A 16,484-nucleotide genomic window follows, 5' to 3' on the forward strand; every position below is an offset into this window, starting at 1 on the left:
TGAATGTGTGTCAATGATAATCAAGAACATTCGTTCAAAAATGGGGCCTGCAAAATCTACAGGAATGCTTTCCCAAGGCGCACTTGGATATTCTCAATGATGGACCCTTGCCCTTACTGGATCTGATTTGAACTTAATATAATCGACACAGTTTCTTGAAACTTCTTCAATATCATCATCAATTCCCTTCCAAAAGACGTAGGACCTGGCGATTGCCTTCATTTTAACGATTCCTAAATGTTCTTGGTGTAACTCTTCGAGAATTTTAACTCGGAGGTTTTTCGGAACAACTACCTTCTGACCACTCATTATACAGTCATCTTGTAAGGTGTACTCTGCTTCCCTACCTTTCAAACTTTCTCCAGACTTTAATTTCAGACAAAGACTATTTAATTCTTCACCAGCTCGCGTTTCCCGAGCTATCTCCCTAGCTGTTACCGGAAGAGTTCCAATTTGGGAGAGTTGAAATATTTCAACATCATCCTTAATGCTTAAATCTTCGGACTTAAAAGGCAGGCGTGACAGGAAGTCAGCATTACCGTGTTCCTTGGTATTTCGATACACAATATCAAACTGATATACCTGCAATATCAGTGCATAATGTAAAAGTCGAGTGGCTGTGAGGATAGAAAGTCCTCTTTTCGATTTGAAAATAGCCACTAAAGGTTTATGATCTGTCACCAGAGAAAATCATCTCCCCTTTAGATATAGATAAAACATTTTGACAGCCCAAACAATTGACAGCGCTTCTTTATCGATTTGGGCGTATTTCCGCTCTGTGTTAATCAGTGTCCTCGATGCAAATGCTATAGGCCTTTCTGTTCCATCAGACAAAACATGCGAGAACACTGCCCCAAGACCTACCAGAGATGCATTAGTAGCTAGCATTAACGGTAATGTGGGATCGTAATGCATTAAAACTCTATCTGAACAAATTTCCTTTTTTATTTTTTCAAAAGCGATTTGGCAGTTTTTTGACCAACTCTATTTAACATCTTTTTTTGTTAAATTATTTAAGGGATGTGCCAAAGTTGCCAAATTAGGGCAAAATTTGGCATAAAAATTTACTAATCCCAAAAAGCTTTTGATGTCATGGACGCCTTTCGGCGTAGGGGCATTAGCAATTGCCGAAATCTTTTCATCCGTTTTATTCAATCCATCGGCATCAATTTTATGCCCTAAAAATTTAATCTCATTTTGAAAAAAAATTACTTTTAGTTAAGTTTAATTTTAGGCCGCGCTCTTTGCATTTTTTGAAAAATATTTCCAACGCTTTTAAATGAGACTGATCATCCGGTCCTGTCACTCGAGCATCATCCATAAAAATTTTAATTCCTTCGATCTCCTGAAATAATCCCTCAACATAGCGCTGCTAAATAGCTGGGGCAGCATTTAATCCATACATTAAGCGTTTACAAATATACAACCCCTTATGAGTGTTTATTGTTAATAATCGTTGGCTCTCCGGATGCACCTTCATTTGTAGATAATCATGACTGAAATAAAGTTTCGAAAAATTTTTACCTCCATTAAGGCATGAAAATATTTCTTCGAGTTTTGGTAATGGATGTTAATGGATGGCACTTCCAAATTAAGATTCAGAGTCACAGAATAATCAGCACATAGCCTAATGGAACCATCAGATTTAACAATTGGCACAACTTGTGTTGCCCATTCTGAAGTCTCATCCCTCTCAATGATACCTTCTTTCTCAAGCCGATCAATTTCTGATTCAACTCTATTTTTTAATGCGAAAGGTACCGGTCGTGACCTACAAAATATTGGTTGAGTATCAGGTTTCAAATTTAGTTTTACTTCGTGATTGTTAATTTCACCTAATTTACCGTCAAAAATTTCCTTATACTCCTCAAGCAATTTTTTTAAATTCAATTCATTAGAAGTTTTCAATGTTTTGATGGCATTCCAATCGAGATTGATTTTATACAGCCATTCTCGGCCGAAGATTGTGTCCAAATTTTCCTTCACAATGTACAAAGTCAAAACTAATTTTTGACCTTGGTATTGAACTTTAGCAGGAACATATCCTAAAGGTACCAATCACATCTGTAAGTTTTAAAAACTAAATTTGTAGGCTGAATCTTTTTATTGGAAATTTTTCTAGACTTATTTATAGACATTACCGAAACTGTTCTCTCAGTATCAATTTCCATGCTAACTGGTTTGTTTTCAGTTTTAACTTGAACCATTATTGGCGGTCTTTTCGGCTCTTCCTCTCTTAAGATGTGCTTTCTGGAGCTAAATCCATAGATGGGGACCTCATTTTTCGAATCATAATCATTATTTGCCTCAACTTTCTTTTGTTTAACCTGTCGGTTTTTCCTAGACAAATAATACACCCTTTCGATATGCCCAATTTTTTTTACAAAAGCGGCATTCTCTTGTTGCAAATCTACAGTTGTTTTTATTGTGATTTGCTCCTAAGAAACGTGAACAAGTTAAATTTTTACCTTTACTATTCTTAGCAACAAAGTTTTGTTTCCACAGTTTGGACTCATTTTTCTTGGTTTTAAGTACTTTAAGTTCTACGGAATTTCCTATAATCTCATTTGCACCCTTAACCGCCTTTTACATCGCCAAGGCTATCTTTAATGTTTTCTCTAAATCGATATCATCTTCCTGAAATAATCGATCTAGGATATTACGATCTCATAGACCGCTAACGAAAACATCCCTTAACACTGTATTTAGCATATCCTCTTTATATTCACAAGGAATCGCTAGCGAGCATAATTCAGTGACATAACTACAATTGATTCCCCCTCATGCTGTTTTCTATTAATAAACATGTGCCGACTAGGTATTATTAAAGCTTTAGAATTTAAATGATCCTTAAGAACCTTTTTTAATTCGATAAAATTTTTATCTGAAGGATTATCCGGAGAGAGTAAATTTTTCAACAAATTATATATTTTCGCATTCAAGCTTGAGATCGGAACTTTCCCGCGTTTTGCCTCTGGAACATTTTGAATGTCCAAAAAAAGCCTCAAATCGTTCCATGAACGAATGAAAATTTTCTACCGTTTCATCAAATTTATCAAAAGAAACAGAAAATCTTGTTTATGTTCCGATTTCTCTTGCAATGTGACCATTAAAGCTTCATTCTGCTTTATTAATTCTTCAATTAACTTCTCCATCCTTTCAAAATAAAAATCAAATAACTTTCCTACCTTTTGCAGTTTTCGGGGAATCCCCTAATCCAAGTTTCGGTTTTGCTACTACTTACGCATGTAACCGAGTGCGCCGAGTCGGGAACGATTTTCTTCTCATCCCATCCTCGTCGCCAACTGTTGTGTCTAGCGGTGTGGGTTCAGTGAAGTGCAGGACGCAACCAAAACAGACTAGTTCACGGCACAAACATTTATTTCTAACTAACTCATAAGACAGCAGCAATGCGCCATTTTACGCAGTTACATTACATTCTCCTCTACTCTCGTTCACAGAGGTTCTCAGGTATAAGAGTACTGATACTCTCGAAATCAGATGCTACATACATATAACGAATCACATGGTGTTTTGACATCGTTAAATGTGCTATCGCTATCCTTATCAACTCGCTCTTTAAATCTGATTCTAAATGGTCGATTGTTAATTTTAAGGACAGGTTTGAAGATTGTTAATTTTAAGGACAGGTTTTAAGGACAGGTCAGAAAAGTAATAAACTTCTTTATTTTTAGCCAAAATGTCGTTATCCCAAAAGGGCTCGTTTTGGCATTTTGCGTCTTTTATGTTATAGAGAATTATTTAATGTGAAATTAATTAATGCTCTCGTCTAATAATTTGCGTTTTGAGGTACAATGATGACCTTCGAGGTATGTGGCAGATCCTCTTCAGGACCCCTTCAGTGTATTCTTCTAGAAATATGTAATTTAAACTAGTAAGCTGGGATTGTAATAAAATAAATCTTTGATAGGTTATGGATTTCGATTTCAAAATACGTACAGCTAATGAAAAAGCTAATGTCAAAGATTTATTCGAATATGAAGATTGTAAAGTTGGAAGAGGAACATATGGTCATGTTTACAAGGCAAGACGAAAGGATGGATTTGATCCTAAATACTATGGCTTGAAACAAATAGAAGGTACAGGGATATCGATGTCTGCTTGCAAAGAAATCGCACTGCTTAGGGAATTAAAAAATCCAAATGTGATAAGCCTTCAAAGGGTTTTTTCAAAGGGTCTTTCTGATACGGATAGAAAAGTTTGGCTGCTTTTTGATTATGCCGAACATGACTTGTGGCATATACTTAAATTTCACAGGGCTGCTAAAGCCAACAAAAAGCCAGTATTAGTGCCAAAAGGTATGGTGAAATCTCTTTTATACCAGATGGTGGATGGTATCTAGACGCCAAAATACTAAAGATTACATTCAAATTCTATGAAAAATGTGATTCCTCCACTCATAAAGTTATTAAAAACATAGGGGAGTACGACTATCTAATCGAACAGCCGCATAAACGGCCCAGAACTATACATCATAATGTTAGATGGTAGTTCTTGTATATATTTTATTATTTTCAATTATTTAATCTAGATTTTGTTTCATCTTTATCATCATTTTCATCTTACTATGGACTTTGCCCGGTACCAAGGCTGCTGACTTTATCATCATTAAATTCGTATATCACGTGACAGTCTACTTCCCTATGAGTATTAAGATACAAGGAGGTTGTAAATTAAATAGTGGCAACTTAACCTTGAAACTCGCAGAAGGGGGGGCATGCACAAATAGGATATGGGAGCGGTGAGGTGGCGCTGTTGTCTATGTGTAGAGCGCAAAAAACAGTCGATCTGCTTAGAAGGGTAGTTGTTGTGTGGCGTTAAAGTGAAGAGTTTCGTTTCCATAACTCTAAAGCATGTTTTCAAACGGTGATCAGCGATCAAGGCTGAAAATCAAGGTTGCCCGTGGCAAAAATGCAACAGAATGCTATTGAGGATTAGTGGAAGCCTGTGGCACAAATGCCTTACCGTATAGGACAGTAGCACGATGGGTTCAAGCATTTCGTTCGGGTCTGAATGAGACTGCGGATTTGCAATGCACAGGTCGGCCTTCCATTCCTCAAGAGCAGATTGACATTCTGAGTGGTCTCCTTACCATAGACCGCCGATGGACTGTCCGAGAATTATTCTTAGAGTTTGGTCTGAGTCATCAAACGGTGTGGCGCATAATGAAGAAATCTCTCAACATGAGAAAAATTGCTTCCCGCTGGGTTCCACATCGACTAACCGGAAGTGTAGAAATGGCACCGGTATGCACTGGCTGTCACTCTCTTGGAGAGATACGGCAATGAAGGAGACGCATTTCTGCAGCGTATTGTCGCCATTGATGAGAAATGAGCACAAGCCTGTGAGCCTGAATTAAAGTGTCAATGAAATGAATGGCGTCACCAATGTTCGCCACGTCTACAGAAATTTCGACAGAAACCCAGTCGGGTGAAGGTTATGCTGATTATGGCATACGACTGGGAACAGTGTGATTCTTACACATAAGGACAAACTGTCAAATAAGATTTCTATTGCCGATTTCTACAGCACCATCTGCGTCCAGCTATGCGGCGCAAACGTCCACGTTTATTGCACAACAATCTCCCTATCGTATTTCATGACAACGCTCGTTGCCATGTCGCAAACAATGTCACTCTCCTTTTGCGACGGTGGGAGTTGGAACTCCTGGAACACCCTCCCTACTCACCCGACATGAGTCCTTGTGACTGCGATCTGTTTCCGAAGTTGAAGGAACCCCTCCGAGGTCACTGATTTCATGACGTTTCATCTGTACTCCACGCAGTAGGGCGCTTGCATCAACAATCAACACCTTGTCACTGGTCTACAACGACTTCCCGACATTTGGCAAAAGGTTATAAGCTTTGCTGGTGATTACATAGAAGGAATGTAATGCAATTGTAATTGTAAGTTCATTAAAAATTGATTTATACCTATGTTGCCATTAGTTAATTTACAGCCCTCGTAGGTACTTTAGCTTCAGACGAAAGCACAAAAATTTCTGGGATTTGTATATATTATTTTCCATTTTTACTGTACGATACTGTGTCAAATCTACGATAATGTGTAAAAGATATGCTATTGCGAAAAGATATGCCAAAGTTATTAGCTGCTATTATTGCTTATCCAAACAAAAAATTCATCTGTGGCTGATATATGGCGTCACGCCTGATCAACTTCTTCACTACTGAAGTCTTTGCACTTTTATTACAAGTGCACAGGATTTTTCCATTTTCATTAAATTTAATGAACTTTTACAGGTTCTTAGGGGATTGATAAACATGTAGTGGTAAAGGCTTTCTGGTCGAACACCACTTAACGAATGATGATCTCTGATGATCTGATCTCTGCGTCGATTCACTTTCTGTGATGATTCACTTTTCAAACTGTTGCCACCGACTCTTATAGCCCTGTATTATATTTAAAGAAATTAAATAATGAAGCATCTACATAAATATATATATGTTTCTCGCACTAAACAACGCTTCCTAGAGCCATCAAATTTTGAATAACGTAATCCTCCAGCGAATATGGGCATCTGGAATTGGTTTTATTATCTGTTTCACACTTTGTCAGACATTAAAGAATTTTTTATTCAGAAAATCAACTATTTCAAAGCGAGGAATGGAAACACTGTAAGGAAAAAAAGAAAAAAAAATTATCTCCTGCGCGTTAGACTGTGCAACACAAATTCTAAAGATATGCTCATTTTAAAATTATTTTGCATTATTGCTGTTGAACTGAAATTTATGGTTTAAGTGCGAAGAACATGACATTTAATAAATAAGGGTAACACACAAAACGTTCAAAAAAAGTCATTTTCGGCGTAATGTACAGATTTTCTTTGATTTTTTTTTAAATTTATATTTTTTTTCACCCTGATTTATCATGAATTCTTTAGTAGGTGACAGCAGTTACCATACAAATATTTTAAATAGGTTCAAGCTGTTCGTTTATTCGCATATTTGAAAGTTCGAAAAATAAAGCTAGTCAAATAATAAGAAAAATTACAAAACGGTTCATGTCGCAAAGTGTTGCTTCAAAATTCGGGAGTTCCTTTTAAGTTCCTTATATTTTGATAATTATCTATATAAATCGCTGGATTTTACACTTAATTGATGTAAAAACAATTAAATTAATTGCCTCTACTACTTATTAAATAACGTATTTTTAAAGAAATTTGGCAGCTTGTGTTCGAAAAGATCAGCCGTGTTTCGTTTTTGACGAATTGCTATAAATATTTTATTTAAGACTTTATAAAGTCTTAAATAAAAAGAAAGCTTTTTTATGATGTTTTAATTAACTAGTAGAACTTTAAGCTAGCATATAGCACTACTGGGAAGCCTAGCAAAGCAAATGAAAACAGAAAACAAAGCATTAAATAAATATTTACAGGTGCAAAACACGTATTTTTACATATATTATCAATATTTTATTCAATTACATGCTTCTTCTAACTTAATACTCTTTGCTTTATAAGCAAACAGCAAACGTAAAAATATTTTCCGAATACGTATCCCGATCTGCTGCTACGGATAATCCTTTAGCAGGGGAAAAGTATCACGCTGTCCTCCTAGAAGAAGTACGTCACCGGATGACAATCATAACGTGGTCTACCATAATAAGCTATTTCTTCGGTTTTTGGCGTTAAGGCTGTTCTCCGAACAATATCCCTATATAGAATTCTAGTTCTCAATTCGACAAATTTAAATTATAGAATATTATAAAATTTTCTATATTACTTTTAAATACTTAATTTCTATGAGCAACTTATAGTAGTGTGAAACAGCAGGTTCAACCACAGGAGGCGATGCTCCCTGCAAACCCGAAGGCGGATTGCACAGGCGGAGCGCCGAGCAAGGCCGCACGCGGAGGCACAGCAGATAAGAAGGAGTGTTTCAGGATTCTTCATTTAACTGATAAGATTACGTCACACTTTGATAAGAAATTATCTTTGATTGAATTTCCTAAGTTTTTTGTGAATCAGTTTTTAGCCTTTATATTTTTCTTCGTGTTCAAGCTATTTTAGGACGAATACAATGCTTATTTCCTTAACGGTCCTTATTTTCGAATTTAATGATTGATTCAGGAGGCTTTAATTTCAGATGTAAATTTTTTTTTTATGTTTCCATATGTTTCCTTATTATATACTACATACTCAGAATTTTAAATTTTTTCTTAAAATACCAGATTTACTTTTCCTAATCTTAACTACGCTACTCATTTTTATTATTTATTTCATTTCCCATAGAATTTTTTCATGTCTTTTAAACAGTACTTTTAACTCATTTGTTATATTTTACGAACTTAATTATTCAGATCTGCATCTTTATTTATTATATTATTCAATTTTCAATGTAATTTTAACTTCTTTCGCGGTTTTTAACGCTTGTGGTCTTCAACATATTCTGCATTTTAACTTATTTCTTATATTTTCTGATCATATAGTTGACCTTTACTTAATTTTAGATGTAAAGGTTTTAGCTTGTGTTGTACATTTTAAACGTCAAAATTTTTAATGTACTCTAATATTTAACTAATTTATATTTTTGCACTATACGCATGACTTTTATTTAATTTCTTTCATACATTTTAACTTTCATAATTTCGAATATAGTTTTAATTTTAACACAATTCCTATATTTTCAGATCATATACATGACTTTTATATAATTTTAGATATAAATTTTAACTTCTTTTCTACTTTTTAAAGTTTTAAATTTCCAACATACTCTGAATTTTAACTAACTTATGATATCTATAGACTATGTACATGACCTTTAGTTAATTTTAATTATTTTCATACGTTTTTAACGTTCGTGATTTCAAACATGTTCTTAAGTTTAGCTTAATTAATCTATTTTCTGGCCTTATATGGGCTGTATTGAATTTTAGATGCTATTTTTAACTTGTTTCGTACATTTCAAACCTTCGTAATTTTTAAAGTACTCTAATTTTGAACTTGTTTATTACGTTTTCCTACCATATACATGAAATTTAATTAATTTTAGATGTAATTTTAATACTTTTCTGACACTTTTTTCCCTCCCAGTTTCCAACATACTTAATGATAATACATACTTAATAATAATATTAACGCTTTTTTTATAATTTTCGATTGTAATCACGCATTTCATTTTACTATTTCAGCTAAATTTACATATTTAACTTTCTTAAACATAGAGATAGTTTTCAGTTAAGCATTTTATTTTACAACCGATAACTGTTATTCATATCCAATGCGATGAATAGCCCTTATTTAGTCTATGTTTTATGCTACTATTTTGATTTGCCAATTCTACAATTTATTATCCTGCAGTATTCTTACCATGACTAATTCGACTATTTTACGCCATTATTAACTTCATTCAAATTTTCAAACTTTAATATTTCTTGCATATTCTGGTATTTCCTTATATTTTTACATCATTTTTATCTGAATGCATGCTCTTCAGTGTTACCAATGTTCAGTTTTGAACCTCGATTGCTATGAAGCTAACTTGATAGATTCCGAATTTTTAGAATGAATTCAGTATTTTCATGCATAATTTTAGAAACATATTCGCTGTTTCGTGTACTCATACAGAAATCTTCCTTATTATTTTGAACGCTTAATACCTTTTAATTCAGTATTTTTTGCTAATTGACTACACCTTAAATCATATTAAATGTCCTGACTATGCAAATTTGAACTTTATCACCTGTTTCCTGCACTAAGTACGGATATTTCTGCCTTCATGAAGAACTTTCATCTGAAATTAACGATTATTTACGTTACATACACAAAGAAATTCCTAAGATGAACATTTCCAGTATCGAATCAGAGGTGAATTACCATCGATTTTCCTATTGGTTACCATTTCATCTCTTGAAATTCTGTTTTATTGATATACTTTTATTTCTAGCGCATAATGTTAACACATTTTTTTTTAACTTAGTTCAGTTTTGACTTAATTCACTAGAGAAGTTCATATATAGTCTATTTTTTAATTTCTTATACTAGGATTTTCTTTCAGGAATGTCAGTTTTCAAGAACTGTAATTTAACTAATGTTGCTAACTATTAAAATATTACCTTTTAAAACAGAGAAAATCTAAAAGCTATCCAAATCATTCACTTTTTCATGCAGTATTTCTTCAGTGCGGAATAACTATCTTAGAACTATTTTCGTAATTTTAAGAACTAAATACAAAATAAGCATGCTCCACTATAGAATATTTACTGTTTTATCCAAAATGAGGATAGAACCTTTACCAAATTTAAGTTTTTTTTTTTTTACCCAGAATTCCAACAATTTTCAGAAAAAGTGCTATAGAAAGCAACTTATTTACCTAAAAATGAGTCTTAACATATTCTTATTGGCTTCAGATTTACTATCAGTAGGAAAAAACCTAAAGTTCACTTTATCTAGCCTTGTCACTATACACATAAAAACCACGAATCATTGTGTAGTACAATCCGCACTTTAGATACATTTAAAACTGATTTAACTAAATTTAATTAAATTTTAATTATGAATTTTAAAATATAAGCATATTTATGCTACATATTATTAGATTAGTCAAAACATTATTGAGAAAAATGAAATTAAATATCCAAGACTCACATATCCACTAAGAACAATAGGAATAGTAAAACGTTATCCATATTTCCATGAAATGTGAAATCTTGTAAAGGATTAGTATAAAACATGAGTAACAAATTATTTCCTATAAGCAGTATACGGTTAAAAAGAGTATTCTTATGATACATTATTAACCCTTAAAAAGTAAGAGCAAGGTAATGAAAAAATGTTTTTAGGAATTTCATTTCATTTTATAAATCTACCCTTTAATGTGAAAGAGAAAATTCAATGAAATTTCCATTTTTTCCTATGAAGGCTTGGCCATTTCTCCTAACAGACAAAAACCGGAATACTTTACTTTTCCATACATTTAGATTTACACTTACTTTCATCGAAAAAAAAAAATGATTTTACTTAAGAGTGTCTTTTCTCTTTGCAAATAGTGTTTAGAGTCATAATAGAAATTAAATCTTCTTTCTAGAGCAGGATTTATTTGTATCTCTAGAAGGGGAATTGGAAACATTTTCATGTTTTTAGAAAAACTAATGTAGTATCTAGTTGTTATTATCGTAGAAAGTGTTTTATTCAAAAATTTCAGAGTGGTAAAATATGATTCTGAAATGACGTTTTCCGAAAATAATAAATATATTTCTCAATTATACAAATTAAAATAGTCAAAACTAGAAGTCTTTTACATAATGTGAGTATAAAAGGCAACTGAAATATCTGTTGCAGACTTATAAAATTTAACTCGGACGTGAAAATCGTTGTGCGTGTGATTAAAAAATGTCAAAATTTGGTTTGAAACTGAACCACTGATTGATAAATATAGATGTGATCGTGACTGTTTTAAGGTCTTTAAGTAGAAGATATCCTACTTTTTAAGTAAAAGCATTTTCTTTCCCAACACTCAATTCTAGGCTTTCCACTTCTCAGCTTGTTGTCAACCTGAACGTTTCAAATTTTCTGCCACTTCTTCCGGATCTTTTCTTTGATCACATAACAGATATCTCTGAAAAGAATGAGGCGACTGGACGGTTCAACAGCAGATTTCGCAGTGACATCCGCCAGCTCATTTCCCTTTATTCCTGCATGTCCGGGAACCCAGCAGTACAGGATTTCATATCCACGACTCGTCAAGTTTACATGTATTTTCGGGACATCCACTATTACAGAATTTTGAGTATCGGAAAAAGCTTCTAACGCTTTTAGCGCACTATACGAGTCTGTATACAATATGAATTTCTTGTGGCACAGCTTCGAGATGTACAAAAGACCATAATAGATTGCAGTTAGTTCAGATGTTAAGACTGAGAAACCGTTGTGCAAACGTCTGCCCTCTTTGTGATCTTGAAATACAAACGCCATCCGAACATGATCATTTGACTTGGAACCAACTGTATATATCGGATAATAACTGCTATATTTGTGCCTGTGCTCAGCGAAGAGTTGTCTGTAAATAATCTCGTTAGTGCTTGCCTTCACGTGATGCTTGAAAACATCAAGAAGCTGAATCCGTGCATTTTCTCAAGGTGATATTTCAAAATTCTGCACTGCTTGGGGGCGAATATCAGAGAGGGAAAGTTCCTCAATGACAGGCCGAACTCTTAAAGGAAAGGTAGGCACACAGGATGGACGTGTTTCAAATAAAGTTTTACACACATTATCAAGTAAACACAGCTTATTAGGATGTTCAGGTTGAGATAGAATATTAAAATATTGCAAAAAGAACAATTGCTCATGCCTCAAATAAAGTGACGGTTCGTTATAGTCAATATACAGTCTCTGGACAGAAGTCGTGAAAGCTCCTGAACAAATCCGCAGAGCTTGATGGTGAACAGGATCTAATTTTAACAATACTGATGACCGTGCGGATCCGTAAACAATTGATCCATAGTCCAGTCTAGGGCGGACAAGCGCTCTGTAAATGCGAAGCATAGAGCAACGCTCTGCACCCCAGAAGGTGTTCGCCAGCACTTTTAACATATTTAGAGTTTTTAAATACTTCTTTCTCAGGTTTAAAACATGAGAAAGGAAAGTCAATTTTCGGTCGAACGTCACTCCTAAAAATTTTGCTTCAGGCGCAACTGGAATAATTGTACCCTTCAGATATAACTCAGGCTCAGGATGGAGACCTCGCTTCATACAAAAGTGCACGCACAAAGTTTTCTGTTTCGAAAATGTAAACCCCTGTTTGTCTGACCGTTCTTGGATCTTATTCAGAGCCATCTGTAATTGCCTCTCTATGTATCTGATGTCTGCCCCTCGACAGCTAATCTGTAGATCATCAACATAAAGAGATCCCAAGATGGTAGGAGGAAGTTCTTTTATTACAGAGTTTATTTTTAAACAGAACAGGGTTACACTAAGCACACAGCCTTGAGGCACACCCTCTTCCTGTTCAAAAACATCCGACAAAACAGAGTCAATCTTTGCTTGAAAAGTTCTAGTGTTCAAGAAATTCTGAATGAAAATTGGTAGGTTGCCGCGCAAGCCACTCTCGTGAAGATCCCGAAGTATACCGTATCTCCATGCCTTATCATAAGCTTTCTCAATGTCGAAGAATACCGAGACAAGGTGACTTCTTCTTACAAAAGCTTTTCGAATGGATGTCTCTAAGAGAAGCATGTTATCTACGGTTGTTCTTCCCTTTCGAAAACCACTTTGATAAAACGATATAATATTATTCTTTTCCTAGAAGTAGACAAGGAGGCTGTTGACCATTTTTTCAAACAGCTTTGGCAACTCGTAAGGGCAGTTGGCCGATAGTTGGAGGGATACCTTGGATCTTTCCCTGGCTTAGCAATAGTAATTACAACAGTTCTACTCCATGCACTTGGGAAAATACGCTCCTTAAACACTCTATTGTAAAGAGTGAGGAGGGCAGTCAGTGACTTAAAGGACAGATGCTTCAGCATTTCGTAATTCACGCCATCTAGACCCGGAGAAGACCTATGTGTCTGTAACAAATCTCTCTTTAGCTCTAGCACAGTAAAATCTCTATTATAAGGCTCAAAGTTGGAAGAGTTGAAAGCGATGGGATTTTTCTGAGAACGTTGCTTGATAGAAAGAAATGCAGGTGAGTAATTTCTGCTGGAAGAAACGGCAGCAAATTTCTCACCAATGGTATTCGCAATTTCTTCTATAGAGCTAATCACTCGGCCATCTTTTTCCAAAAAGGAAAGTGAGTTGTCTTTATATATTCCGCATGCTTTTCTGACTCTCTTCCAAACGCGCTTACTAAGCGTAGAAGATGTTATTGATGACATATATGAAATCCAGGAATCCCTCTGGCTCTGCTTTCTTACTTTTCGTGCATTTGCTTTGGCTCTTTTAAATGCCATAAGGTTTCGCAGAGTAGGGTATCTACGAAAAATACCCCATGCTTTTTCTGTTTTTTAAGTCCCTCATGACAGTTACGATTCCACCATGGTTTCGAATATTTTATTATTTTTCCTGACGTTCGAGGAATCGAGAGCATAGCTGCCTGAGTAATAGCAATTGTAACTGCTTCCTCTGCATCATCGATAAGCACATCTTCTACCATTTTCTGTGTGAGCTCTGCAGAGGAAGAGAAGAGTTCCCGGTCTGCCCTATCCACTATGAACCGAGGGAGTCTCGACATGGGGTTTGCTCCTCTTCGTGCAAGAGATAAAAGAAGGGGATAATGATCGCTGTTGTACTTCCAACACTAAAATTGCAAAATGGCAATAGAGATGGTGAACAGATGGCTAGATCAAGAGCGTGGAATGTCCTTGTAGGTTCATAGAAGTAAGTGTCCTGCCCATTGTTCAGGAGACAAAGGCAATGGTCTTCAATTACCTGCTCAATTTGTCTTCCTCGTGAATTGCTGTCTTTGCTTCCCCACAACAGACTATGGCCGTTAAAATCACCCATTATGATAAAAGGCTCAGGCAGCTGAGCCACAAGGTCATTTAAATCCCGCTGATCAATGTGTTCATTAGGAGGCAAATAAAGAGAAACGACTGAAACTACAATATGAAAATTTTTCTTGTACAGCGACAACTTGGAGGTATGTTGTCAAAGGAAAGGAACTTGACGGATATTCCAGTGAGGTGAGGAGACATACACCTCCACTGGCACGCTCACCAGCAAGGTTATCCTTCCTAACGAGAGAAAACCTCCGAAGTTTTGCATGTTGATCTGGTTTCAGATTTGTCTCTTGTATTGTCGAGCACACAGGATGATAAGCATTGATCATAGCTTTGATATCAAGGAAATTTCGGTGGAAAACGCGACAGTTCCATGAGACGAGTGTGGCCATTATGATTGATGTTTGTTCTTTCTGTGTTGCTTTTTAGTTTTCCGCGGAAGCAGATGTTCGGGAAGTTTCAATCCCTCCTCCACTTCCATACTATCTGAATCTAGAGATTCAGAAATCATTCCATCTACAGAACTATTGCTGGGACTTCTATTTTTGATTACTATTTTTCGAGGCACAGTTTTGGGTTTGCTCTAAATTGCTATTTCTTTATTTTGTATGACATGTGTTGGTTTTCCTTTTCTCGCTTGCAGGCTGCTGGGATTTATTTGGTGGAGTCTGTGTACTTATTGAAGTTTTGGTGGCTATAGTACGTGTTGATTTGACGACACTGACATATGATTTGTTTGATTGAGACTTTATGCTTTGAACTAGTCTTCTGGCTTCGGCATATGAAATGTTCCTAGAAACTTTTATGGTCTAAACTTCCTTTTCTGATTTCCATTTCGGACAGGAACGAGAAAAATGCTGGATGATCACACTTGAAATTTATACACAATGCGGCAGCTGTGCAATTATCACTATCATGACCAACTGACGAGCATCGAGCGCACGTCAGGTTGCCACGACAGGACATCTTGGAATGGCCGTAACGCTGGCATTGGAAGCATCGCATAGGGTTTGGAATGTATAGTCGTACAGGACAATTAAGGTATCCAGCCTTAATATTCTTAGGCAGATCAGTCGATTTGAAGGTCAGGATCACGTGTTTCGTGTTAATCAATTGACCTTCCTTACGCATCTTGATCCTCCTGGCAGCACTGACATTTTGATCGGCTAGCTCGGAAACGAACTCTTCTTCAGAAACAGACAGAGGGTCGACTTCCGAGATTACACCTCTACAAATGTTAAGTGTTTTATGTGCTGATGCTGTTATATCAATTTGTCCTAGCTTGGTTAGTCGTAGGAGGGAGGCAGACTGTACAGCCGAAATTGTATCGATAAGCAAATCTCCAGATCGGAGACGCGTTATGTTTCTTGGCTCACGAATGGAGATATGAACATACTTCTGAATTACAAATGGAGATAGCTTTTGAATTTCGCCAGAAGGACTTGAGACTACAACGAAACGGGGGCAATTGTTAGTGTCATTTGCATTTGCATCGGTACGTACTTTTTTAGCAGTAGGTTTTTCAGAATTGGTGCTTGTAGTGGCGGGACTGACTTCAAAGTCTTTGATTAAAAATATGTGTGAATTAGCCATATTTGAAAGAGAATTGATTCGGGTCCGACAGCCCCGCCCACTACGGAGCCCAACAAGGAAACACAGATTCCTGTGTTAAGGCTAGCCGGACCTAAACGCAAACTGAAGCCCCACAGTCGGCTTTCCCGAAAGCAGGTGCTTCCGAGAGCTTATCCCAAGCCACTGACACAAGGACTAGTAACCAGCCGATTGACACCCGTGAGGACGACTAAGGTGCCTCCCGTTTAGCTGAAGCAGAGACCAAAGCAGTGTGTTGGGGACAGTACCTCGCCCCTCAACTAATAGGACCCTCCTTTCCAGCGACAAGGGTCTCCACGCACGGCAAACACGTGGGCAGTTTTCCCGTCACTCGAAAACTAGAGACAAGGTCTGTTCCAGTCTTTCGTGAAGAGCCCCAAACTCCGAAGAGAGAA

The sequence above is a fragment of the Stegodyphus dumicola genome, chromosome X1 (genome assembly GCF_044657685.1).
Source record: "Stegodyphus dumicola isolate Sdum_Otavi_A_Nest chromosome X1, ASM4465768v1".
In the NCBI taxonomy this organism is placed as follows: domain Eukaryota; kingdom Metazoa; phylum Arthropoda; class Arachnida; order Araneae; family Eresidae; genus Stegodyphus; species Stegodyphus dumicola.